The following is an 11,405-nucleotide window of genomic DNA, read 5'->3' on the forward strand; positions in this document are numbered from 1 at the left end:
GGAAAAAATAAATAAAAAGTAGTGAATTGCCCACTGTCTGCTTTCTGCACACCACGCAGTTAACTTTCTTGACAACTTGACCCTAAGACAGCCTATGCTAAGAGCCTCCAATCTGTGCCCACCAGGCCTACTAGGCATCCTTGTTGGCGGTGGTGGTTTTTTCTAACTAACAATTTTTTTTTTTAATTTCTGCTTTTCGTATTTCAGTCAGTTAACAGCTTTGGCCCCTGTACTTCTGTTCTGATATAGGCCAGGAAACCAAACAATAAAGCATGTTGGAATTACACATGAAATAATACTAAATAGATGTTTAGCACCTCTTCTATAAGTAAAGTAAGACAACTTTAATAGATGGAAGTTGTGACATAAATTTTTGCAATTTAGCCATCTTTGGGGTTTTTCTTCCTAATTCTCTGCTATTTTCAGAAAGCCAAAAGGGGAACATTAGTGTTGAATGCTATTGTGTATTAAACACTCTCTCAAACATTATTCCTTTTAATCTTACAACAATCCAAAAAGGCATGGAATTAATATCTGCATTTTACTGGTCTGGAAAACAGCCTAGGGTCTGCCACATGACTTACCCAGAGTTACACCCTTGGGGGATAGGGTAGCATAGATTAGAATCCAGACTTGTAATTCCAAAGACTTTACCACTTACCCCATCATTGTCTGGTCCAGGCAGCTGTTGGTACGTCTAAATGAAGAACATGTCACTGTGTTAGTCACAGGAGGCACCTTGTTGCAATGTTAATACACAAATAGGAGACAGAACACTCGATTTCACATATGGGGATGGGTCTCAGCAAAACCATTAAAGGGCTTCTGTATACATTCTCCACAGGAGTTTCCTGATTTGAGCCCAGTAAAGCTTCAAAACAGTGGGTGGAAGTCACCCTCATCCATTCTGTGCCTTGTGTCTTACTGACTTCTACAGGAATAGGACTTCCCTGAGTGCTGTGGAGTGAGCTCACAAAGCCCATTATCCCTAGAAGCCACATTTCTGTATTTGATGTTAAGAAATGAAGTGTGAGCAAGTACTCTCATACGTCGTTGCTGGTGGTACAAAATGATACAATCTCTGAAGAAGGGAATTTGGCACTATATATTAAAATTACAAATGCAACTACCCTCTGAGACCGCAGTCCCTCTTATGGGAATTTACCCTACAGATAAATATGTCACAAATTGCATGAGTACAAGGTTGTTCATGTAGCATTGTTTATAATAGCAAGAGAAATGGGGGTGGGGAGCCCAAGTGTCAAGCTAAAGAGGAACTAGTTAAACAGGTTACATGCACACCACAGGATGCAGTACCGAGATGTTGGGAAGTGGTAGCTTTCTTTCTAATGACATAGGAGGTATTGCAGGATGCTTTGTTATACAAAAAAAGCAAAGTGCAATCCAATAGAGTATGCTACACTTCCTGTAAGAAAGGGGATAAGGTTATTCTTTGGGGTTGAATGTCCCCCCAAAACTTAATCCCCACTGTAACTGTTGAGAGTGGGAAATCCTATTATGATAAGTGAAAGGTGAGGCCTTGAAGAGGTGATTATATTGTAGGACCATGGAGTAGTGAATGGATTAATAACAGTGGTCATGGGCGTGGTTCTGAGGGCTTTAAAAGGAGAGTGAATGAAGAGGTTAGGGTCACTCTCTCTGCTCCACCATTTTCTGCCATGTGAGACCCCTGCAGTGCTGTAAAGCCACCACCAAAGAAGACTGTAGTGGATTGAATTATGTCCCCCCCAAAACTCACCGAAGCTTGAATTATGTCCCCCAAGTTTCAGGTATTAGAAACAGCCCCACTGTGACTTGTTAAGAGGGTGGGAGATCCTATTATGCTAAGTGAAAGGTGGGGCCTTGAAGAGGTGATTGGATTGTAGGACTGTGCAGTAGTGAATGGATTAATAACGGTGGTCAGAGGCATGGTTCTGAGGGCTTTAAGAGAAGAGGAGAGTCTGTCTGTCTGTCTCTCTGCTCTCTCTCTGCTTCCACCATCTTGCAATGTGAGACCCCTGGGTCACTGTCACCAACACCAGATGGACTTTGGACTTCCCAGCCTCAGAAACTGTAAGTAATAGGTTTCATTTTCTTTATAAATCACCCGGTTTCAGGTATTTTGTTGTAAGCAGCAGAAACTGATTCAGTGATCTATTCCTTTTGCTTGTATTTTCATAAGGCAGCTCTGGAAATATACTCAAGTAACAAATTAAAGTGGTTACCTATAGGGTGGTGGTAGTGGTGGGGAGAAATAGTGTGAACAGGGCAGGGATGGGAGACGGATGGTAACTGTTTGGAGGAGGCTCAGGGGAAGTGGTGGAGCATGTGTGCATGCATGTGGTGTCCTGGTGGCAGGGAGGAGTGAAGGGATAGGAGCACCTATATGCTCCAACATAACACCATTGAGGAGAGTTTTCTAAAGGCTTTTGTCTGTTAAGAACTAGTTAAGCTCTGACATCTGTGAATTGACTTAAACCCTTCTTGGGCTTTCTTATGTTTTTGTCCACTGTATTTCTAAGTAGGGATAATGGGCTTCATGAGTAACTCTCCAAGGAGCAGGGCCCAGTGCTCTTAACTTATGTGAAATCAGGTATTCATGCTCAACCAAGAGGAAGTGAGGAGCAAGCAGTAACAATCAAATCACGTAGCACAGGATGGAAAAGGGAAGTATGTTGTTTCCACAGGAGACCCCATCTTCTCAGCATCTTGTGGGGCTGTCTTGCCAGGCACAGTGTGATTCCAGAACTTAAGGAGTTGTGTTTGTCCTACAACATGGTTTCTGAATTCAAGCCACGTCCCTTCTCTGCTACTCAACCAAAGATGCAAGATTTGACCTGAGGCTGGCTGAGTTGGTCTTCTGGCTAAGTGATTAAGGAGTTGTGTTTGTCCTACAACATGGTTTCTGAATTCAAGCCACGTCCCTTCTCTGCTCCTCAACCAAAGATGCAAGATTTGACCTGAGGCTGGCTGAGTTGGTCTTCTGGCTAAGTGGTATGATGTCTCCAATGCAAAGAAAATTTGGGAAAGAAATAAAATAAAATAAAATAATAAAATAAAATAAAATAACAAAGAAAATTTGGGGCATACACAGTTCTTAAGCTTGAGGCTGACTCTACATCCTAACCATCATCTCCAGCACCTCAAGTAACATGAAACCCCAAAGTGATGGCCCCTTCAAGTTTTAGACATCATGTGGCAAACACTAAATTAGGTCTAACTTAACTCAGCAAGTGTTACTGAAAACCTACTGTGCAGATAACTCCTTTGGTGCAAAGAAATATAAGAGAATTTCTGAAAATTACAATCCCATTGAAGAGAGCAAATAGAGCCCCACAAACATGAGTTAACAAAACAGTGTTATAAATGTCATGACTTGTTGCTAAAATTATAGAACAGTTTGTGACTAGAGAGTATTATGCAGGATATTTATTTATCAACAAATATTTAAGTGCCTACCATAGGTAGGGCATCGTACTAGGTAATGAGGACAAAACAAAAGTGGTCTGACCCTCGTGGAACTTACAGTCTAGGGGAAGTGGCAGACAGTGAATAAGCAAACAAACAAAAAATTTTAAAGAGGAAGATAAGAAGAAGCTATTGATGATGGGTTAAAAAGAAACCAAGAGGGTTAAAAAAAAATACAGGATCTCCTTAAATGTCAGGGATCGGGAAGCCAACTGTAAGATGACATTGCGTTGAAAGTGTAGAACGAGGAGGGACCAGTCCTGGTTGACAGTGGGGTGGGGCAGGGGTGGTACTGGGAAAGCGCCTCCAGGTAGAGAGGACAGCCTGTGTCAGGGCCCAGTACTGAGCCCCTTGGCCTGTGGGAGGCCCACCTGCGAGAACCCAGTGGGCCACACAGAGAGGGGATAGAAGGGAGACTGTGAGATTGCAGAGAGGCATCTCAGCCACGCTGCGGAATTGTCATTGCATGTGGAGTGTAAATGGCGTGGTGCAGGCAGTGGGAAGAACAGCTGGAAGAGTTAAAGAGGCATTGTGGGGAGAGCCAGCCCAAAGGTCAGAGCGACGGCAGAGGATCTAGATCAGGGAGTGGTGGCATAAGGCAGGGGTCCCGTGGGCTCCCATCAAGGCATCAGGCTGACCAGAGACAAGGGTCTGTGAGTGTAGGTGGTGAGTCTAGAGAGGAAGGATGAGAGAGGTGAGATGGAAAGCTAGGGGAGCGCCTGCCACCACTGCAGCGGAGGAAGAGAGAGCCAAACTGAGGGTGACCAAGTGACCAAGTGCACGTGCCTCCTGCTGAAGGTGTGCGCACCGAGGACAACAGCCAGGGGAGGGAGAAGATCAGTGAAGGAGCCAGGCATGGGGAAGCCTCAGAGAACAGAGGGGACTTTGTTACATTTGGGTCCTATCAGATCTCAGCCTTCATCCTTCCAGCCTTAAGGGTTCCAGACTTCTTAGTTAACCTTCTACAGAAGTCCCCCGTCCCACTGACTGATTTCATCCAACAAGTAAATATTGGGTGCCTATAATATACCAGGACTGTGCTAAGCACCCTGGAGAGCTAATAATTACATAAACATTCATTAAGTCAATTGCTCTCTTATGTGTGTACTCACGGTGGGGCAGGGGCTCAAATACTTTCAAGTGATGATTAAATTGGGCCTTTTTCTGGCTCTTCCTTTTTTTCTTAATATCTGTTTTTGTTTTTTTAATCACAGGAGGCAAGCTCTGTATTTAAACCTCAGCTCTGCCATTAGCTAGTAGTATTTGGGGCAAAGCACTTAGGGAGAGTGAAATTCACCTCCCCAGGTGATTTGTGCCTGTCTAATGAAATATGGTGTGTAAACAGTGCCTGCTGCTAACAAGTGCTCGGAGCTGGCCCTCCCCTGCCACACGGGGCCAGACCTTTGTGAAGGTCTTCCCCGTTGCCTGGTCCCTGGTCCATTGACTTATGCCACTTATACCAGGAAAAAGAAGCTTTTGGTGCATGCTTCTAGTGGGCAGTTGCCTTTTATCACAGAAGATGTTGCCTGGTCCCTGGTCCATTGACTTATGCCACTTATACCAGGAAAAAGAAGCTTTTGGTGCAGGCTTCTAGTGGGCAGTTGCCTTTTATCACAGAAGATGTGGGGGGGATAAACAGTCACCCAACTCTGAGTCTTCATTCCCAGTTCAGCCCCATACTCTGTCATCTTGGGCGAGCTACTTCAGCCCTCAGATTTATTTCCTTTGTGTAAAATGGTAAGCATTCTGTTCCCTCAGGGAGCATCTTGTGATATCAGTGCCTGGTGCACAGCAGGTGTTAAATAAATAGTGTCCTCCCTCCCCAGTTGCTCCCTGCACTTGTCCCTGTGGCTACTATAACAGGTGCCACAAACTTAGTGGTTTAAAACAACATAAATTTATTATCTTACAGTTGCAGAGTCCACAGCTCCACAAGGGGTCTCACTGGGCTCAACTCAAGGTGTCAGCAGGGCTATGTTCCTTCTGAAGGCTCTAGGGGAGGATCCATTTTCAGTCTTTTCTAGATCCTAGATCCTGCCTGCATTCCTTGGCTCATGCCCCCTTCCATCTCCAAAGCCAGCAATCACTTCACTCCGACCTTCGTGTTTGTCTTCTCCTTTTCTAACTCTGGCCCTCCTTCCTCCGTCTTTACCTTATAAGGAATCTCCTCTCTCAGAATGCTTAATTGGATCACATCTGTGAAGCTTCTGTTGCCATGGAAGGTGATGTATACACAGATTCTGGGGATTAGGACGTGGCCATTTTGGGGGATCGTTATTCTGCCTACCACTCCCTTTAACTTTTTCCTGATGTGCAAACCTGTACTCATCGTCCTTGGTCCTGAAATCAACCCTGTCCTCCAATTTCTTTACCACCATGATGCCAGCCTCACTGGGTCATCCAAACCTGTAGCTGATGATTCATAAATTCCAAGACCAATAAGCCAGAATGAACCTAAAGAGCAGTTGTTTACAACCCCCCATCACAGGTGGGGAGGAAGCAGCTGGCTGCAGAAGACAATTGTCCATGTGAGGTTGCACTGGCTGCCTTAGCCTGAGGACCAGGACGTAAATCTCCTAGTAGTCAAGCCAGGGCTCTCTCCACTACATTATGCAGATTCACACATCTTATCAAGTGGCATTGATTATTATTTGCAATATTTGATATCCCCTCCTTCTTTTCAATTTCTTTTTTTTTTTTTTTCCTTTTTGTCTTTTTTCGTGTCCGGCAACGGATCGCAACCCTCAGTGTCGCGCCCGCACCTCACTCAGCCAGTGAGCGGGAACCAGTCCGTATGTGGGATCCGAACCCTCGGCGGGAGCGCCACTGCACTCCCAAGCGGCACACTGTAGCAGTGCGCCACCGGGCCGGCCCTTCTTTTCAATTTCTTAATAACAGGAACACTGGGCTTAGAGGTGCATTGGTGAGGGTTCTACAGAGAAACAGTACCAATAAGATACATATAAATGAGGAAATTTATTCTAGGAATTGCTCATGTGGTTGTGGAGGCTGTGAAGTCCCACTACCTGTCTCTACAAGCTGGAGAACCAGAAAAGTTGGTCATATAATCCAATCTGAGTCCTGAGAGCTGGAGGACTGATGGTGTAAGTCCTAGTCTAAGTCTGAAGTCTCGAAAACCAGGAGTGCCAATGTCCAAGGGCAGGGGAAGATGGACATCTCAGCTCAAATGGAAGAAAATTTGCCCTTCCTCTGCCTTTTTATTTTCTTCAGGCTTTCAACAGATTGGATAATGCCCACCCACATGGCATTGGTGAGAGGAATCTTTACTCAGTCTAGCAATTCATATGCTAATTTCTTCCAGAAACACCAAGAAATAATGTCCTACTAGCTACCTGGGCATACCTTAGTCCAGTCAAGTTGACACATAAAATTAACCATCATAGAGATTAAGAAAAAAGTATGTTTGAGTTCCAATGACACCACTTACCAGTTATATGACCTTAGACTAATCCATATTGAGTCTCAATTTTCAGGTAAAATTATATTAATATCTGCCCTACTTCCTACAGGGCATGGTGAGAACCTCTCTCATAGGCCTATTGGGTGCTTCCTAAATCACAAAGAGTTGTAGAAATATGAGTGTGGAAGTTGGAGCAAAAATGGACAAGTGGTACTCTGGGCTAATTAACTAGTGTTTCTATAAACCGTGTGTGTGTGTGTGTGTGTGTGTGTGTGTGTGTGTGTATTTCAATGTTTATTTAATGGAGACAGGGAGAAACTAGCTTTCTTTTCATAAAATTTATATTCAAAAACATTACATTTTCCTAGCCCAGACAGAATCAATTCTCTTTAATTTTTAAAATTGGCAAAATAGTTTCCTCTTTTATATAGTTCTTTTTCTCTCACCAGTCCTATGTTATGGTTTTCTACACTAAAGCATTTTGGGAGCATATTTAAGGGTTTAAAATTTAGGTAATAAATAAGCCACTCCTTCCAAATAATCAGGTACTACACAATGCATCATTTGGTTTTAAAGTTTCAGCAGAATGTCAACTTTCAGTTCATTATAACCACACACAATCTTTGGGAAGAAATCCCAGCAAACTAGATCTGCCCGACTAGGCTTTGTTTTACTACTCCAAAGCACTGTCTACTTGGGCATTTATAGTAGACAGACTACCAAGATGACCCCCAGGGATTCACGTCCTGGTGCCCACTTCCTTGTGGAATTTCCTCTCCTTGAGTATGGGTAGGACTAGTTACTTGATTTTAACCCATAGAATATGGCAAAGGTAATGGGACGTCACTTTCATGGACTACATTACATTGCATGAGACAATATCTTAGCAGACTGGGGCTGGAGGCTCTCCCTGTAGGCTTGGTGAAATAAAGAGCCATGCTGGAGAAGCCCATGTGGTAAGGAAAACTGCAAACAGCCCCTTGGACTGGGGAGCAGCCTCCGGCCAGCAGCCAGAAAAAAGGTGGCCTTTGCCAATGCCTGGATGAGCTTGGAAGTGGATCCTTTTCAGTCAAGCCTTCAAGTGAGAACACAAGCCTGGCCAGCACCTTTGTGGGAGCCATGCAAGACGCTGAGCAGAGGACCCCACCAAGCTGTGCCTGAACTCCTACCCCACGGGAACTGTGAGATAATATGTGTGCACTGTTTTAAGCGGCTTAATTTTTAGTAATTTGTCACAGAACAATTGGAAACTAATATAGCATATAAATAGAATCAATTCACATTTTGCTGGTTATTTGGAGTCATATGAAAACTGAACTAATTGGCACCATATGTCTAATTGATTCACATATTTTCTTGTCTTTGTAGACTGAGTCCCCCACCCCTCTTTCCCATAGTTGTCCTACTGTCCTGCCCCTTCATCCAGCTCCTGGTTCAACCTTGGGTGAACACGGAGACAGAGGGACAAATGAGGGGGCTACTGTTGGGGTTCAGATGAGCCCCTCAGGGCCTGTGCCACAGCAGTGGCATCTGGGAGGTAGAAGAGGCGACAGACGTGAGAAACAGCTCAGAGACTTATCTCATATTCTGACAGAACTGTCACCATGTGCGTCCACAGTACGGTACATCACAACTGATGCTCCCAATGATGATCCTCAGGCAGGACTGGCAGGCACCCAGGGAACACGGAGTAAAACACGGGAGCTCTGACAACATTTTCAACATTACCATGTGTTTTAATTTATACATATACTCGTGTGTGTTATGTAGATTCTTTGTATAGGTGGCGCAGTACAAAATTTAAAAATATAAATAACATTAACTTCAACCTAAAGTACTTCATTCTTCGTCTCTTCTAGAAATGTCACCCACCAGAGACAGGTGGTGCTGTTTGAAGAAGTGGAACATCGGTTAAGCCCAAACTCTGCTCCCCAGAACATCGTGCTCCCCAAGGCTGAGCGTGGTCTTTTCTCCCATCTCCTGCAGCATGGGTACAATGAGGGAAAGGAAAGGGAAAGGAGCAAAACCAACTGGGATGAGAGCACAGAAGAGGAAAACTACTGAGAAACTCCTTTTTACAATGCTGAGAAAGGAAGAGAGCTCTGCAGTGAAGAGAGGTGACCTGGCAGAAGGAGCGCACAGAAGAGAAGTGCAGTGCCACACGTGACATGGACGCCGTGGGGCAGGTGCAGGGAGGCTGTGCAAGCCTGCACTGGCACATGGGGCCCAGGCATGAGCTCTTCTCATTGTGCAGGAGAAGCACAAAACAAAACTTTCATGTCAAGGGTCTACACTGGTGGCCAAAGAGCTGACTTGAGCAGGCAGATCACATGGGGCCCAGGCATGAGCTCTTCTCATTGTGCAGGAGAAGCACAAAACAAAACTTTCACGTCAAGGGTCTACACTGGTGGCCAAAGAGCTGACTTGAGCAGGCAGATGTGTTTTGTTTGGCCAGTACAATGTGTGTGTGTGCACGCCTGGGTGCGTGTGCGCACGTGTGTGAACCTGCATGTGTACATGCATGTGTGTTGTGGTTTGTGTCTGATGGCATAAGTGAATAAACTTGGTTCTGGTTTATCATTCTTCTGTAGCTTCTCTGCATAACAATTAGTAACATGATGATATTCCTGACTAGATCAAACCAGTTCTTTTCAAAATGACAGTGCCACCTCCAGTTTCCTGTGCTTTCTCTTTGCTGACGCTCTGTTTACCTTTGTCCCCAGAACTACACACTAGGCTGATAGTTCTAATGATTTTTCAAGAATAATCCCTAAATCCTTTTCTTGATCTGTGTGCTAGAGGATTACTTTCTGCCCAGACACATCACTGGACTGGCCTCCTTGCTCCCCAATTAATTATTAGTTTGTCTACATTAAATTACACTTGCCATCTGCTGATAAAATCACAAAGTCTCAAAGCCTTTTTTTCCCCAGTGCTTTCACTGTTTATTGTTGGTTTGTTCTGCCTCCTATCCGCTGAATCAGCTGCACACTGGGGGATTTGGTTTCCAATTCCTTCTCCCAAGTCTCTTCTCTATAGTAGAATTTTATGAAGATTTCCTAGAGGAAAAAATATATATATGTGTGTGTATACACACACACACACACACACACACACACACACGCGGTTTCAAACACTTAAGAATCAGTACAACCCAGCTTCTTAGAAAGAATAAGTGAAAGAACTGAGAAATGGATTTGATGATTTTGAACAGTCTCACAATGGGTCATAAAATAATGACTTCTAAGAGAGAGACATAAAAAAGAAAGAATAATAGGTAGAAATGAAAACTGATCCCCCAGGTTATAATATAGCAAAATCAACAAAAACCAGAAGAGTGGGGGTAGCAAGTTTGAAGCATAGAGCGTAAACTTAGGTGTGAAAGAAAGAAGGCATTGTTCTATTTTCCCTTAAATAATCAAATTTCTATTCTAAGCCCCAATGCTACAAGACTGGCAAGATTTCAGCCTCAGTCATCCTGGGGGGTCCACCCTGAGATGTGATAAGGTTCCGAGGTCTCGTGTAGGAGCAATGCCTTTATATTAGTCTGCTAGGACTGCTGTTAACAAGATGACAGAGACTGGGTGTCTTACACAACAGAAGTGCATTTCCTCACAATTCTGGAGGCTGGAAGTCCAAGATCAAGGACTGGAGGGGCTGGTTTCTTCTGAAGCCTCTCTCCTTTGCTTGTAGATCCTGTCTTCTCCCTGTGCGCTCACGTGGTCATCCCTCTGTTCCGGTCTGTGCCCCGATCTCCTGTTCTTATAAAGACATCACTCTTATTGGATTAGGGCCCACATTAATAACTGCATTTTAACTTAATCACCTCTTCAAAGACCTTGTGTCCAAATACAAGTACAGTCACATTCTGAGGTACTTGGGATTAGGACTTCAACACATGATTTTGGGGGGGACACAACTCAGCCCATTACAGCCTGGAACAGGATGGCTCTTTCTGGCCATCACCCAGCAGTCCACTCAGGGATAAGAGCCTTATCTCTGGCCTTGGGGTGCCAGGCTCTTTTAGGTTCACTGCTTTCTGCTCCTTCCAGGCAGTAGTGGGGTATTAGGATACACCACAAGCCTAGAAGCCCCCACCCTGCACCCCAGGATAACGACAGAGAGGCCTCTGCCATCCCATCACCTCAGTCTTTGCTTCTGTCATCCAAATGGAAAATTTGTCTTCTGGGGTTTGGGAAGACCCTCTCTAACTCAAACCCTACAGTCTCCTTAATGAATTAGTCTCTTCAAAACAAAGGCCCAGAGGCTTGGTAGACTTTACCTACTTCCTGCCTGTAGCAAGTTTTCCTGGGGCCATGAAGCAACTGCTTGAATGGAAAGAAACAGAGAAATGTAGAAAAATTTAGAGCCCTAAACTTCTGCTCATTTACATACGATTCATACGCACACCATGAGTGTTTGTACTCTTTCTACTCCCAGTGTTCTAAGAGTTCTGTTTGGTATTTTGTAATTGTATGGTTTTTCTTTTTGATCAAGAATGACAGGGTCTTGTAGA

The 11,405-nt window shown here is 44.3% G+C and overlaps 1 long non-coding RNA gene across 1 annotated transcript; it reads left to right on the forward strand.

Annotated features, from left to right (window-relative positions):
• The first annotated feature begins 8,769 nt into the window (after window positions 1-8,769).
• LOC103608760 lies at window positions 8,770-9,471 on the forward strand. The gene is made up of 2 exons (XR_552087.1): window positions 8,770-9,119; window positions 9,231-9,471. It is a non-coding gene; the product is annotated as an uncharacterized LOC103608760 (long non-coding RNA).
• Window positions 9,472-11,405: the final 1,934 nt, after the last annotated feature.

Source organism: Galeopterus variegatus, unplaced genomic scaffold (genome assembly GCF_000696425.1).
Source record: "Galeopterus variegatus unplaced genomic scaffold, G_variegatus-3.0.2 Scaffold8788, whole genome shotgun sequence".
Lineage (NCBI taxonomy): Eukaryota > Metazoa > Chordata > Mammalia > Dermoptera > Cynocephalidae > Galeopterus > Galeopterus variegatus.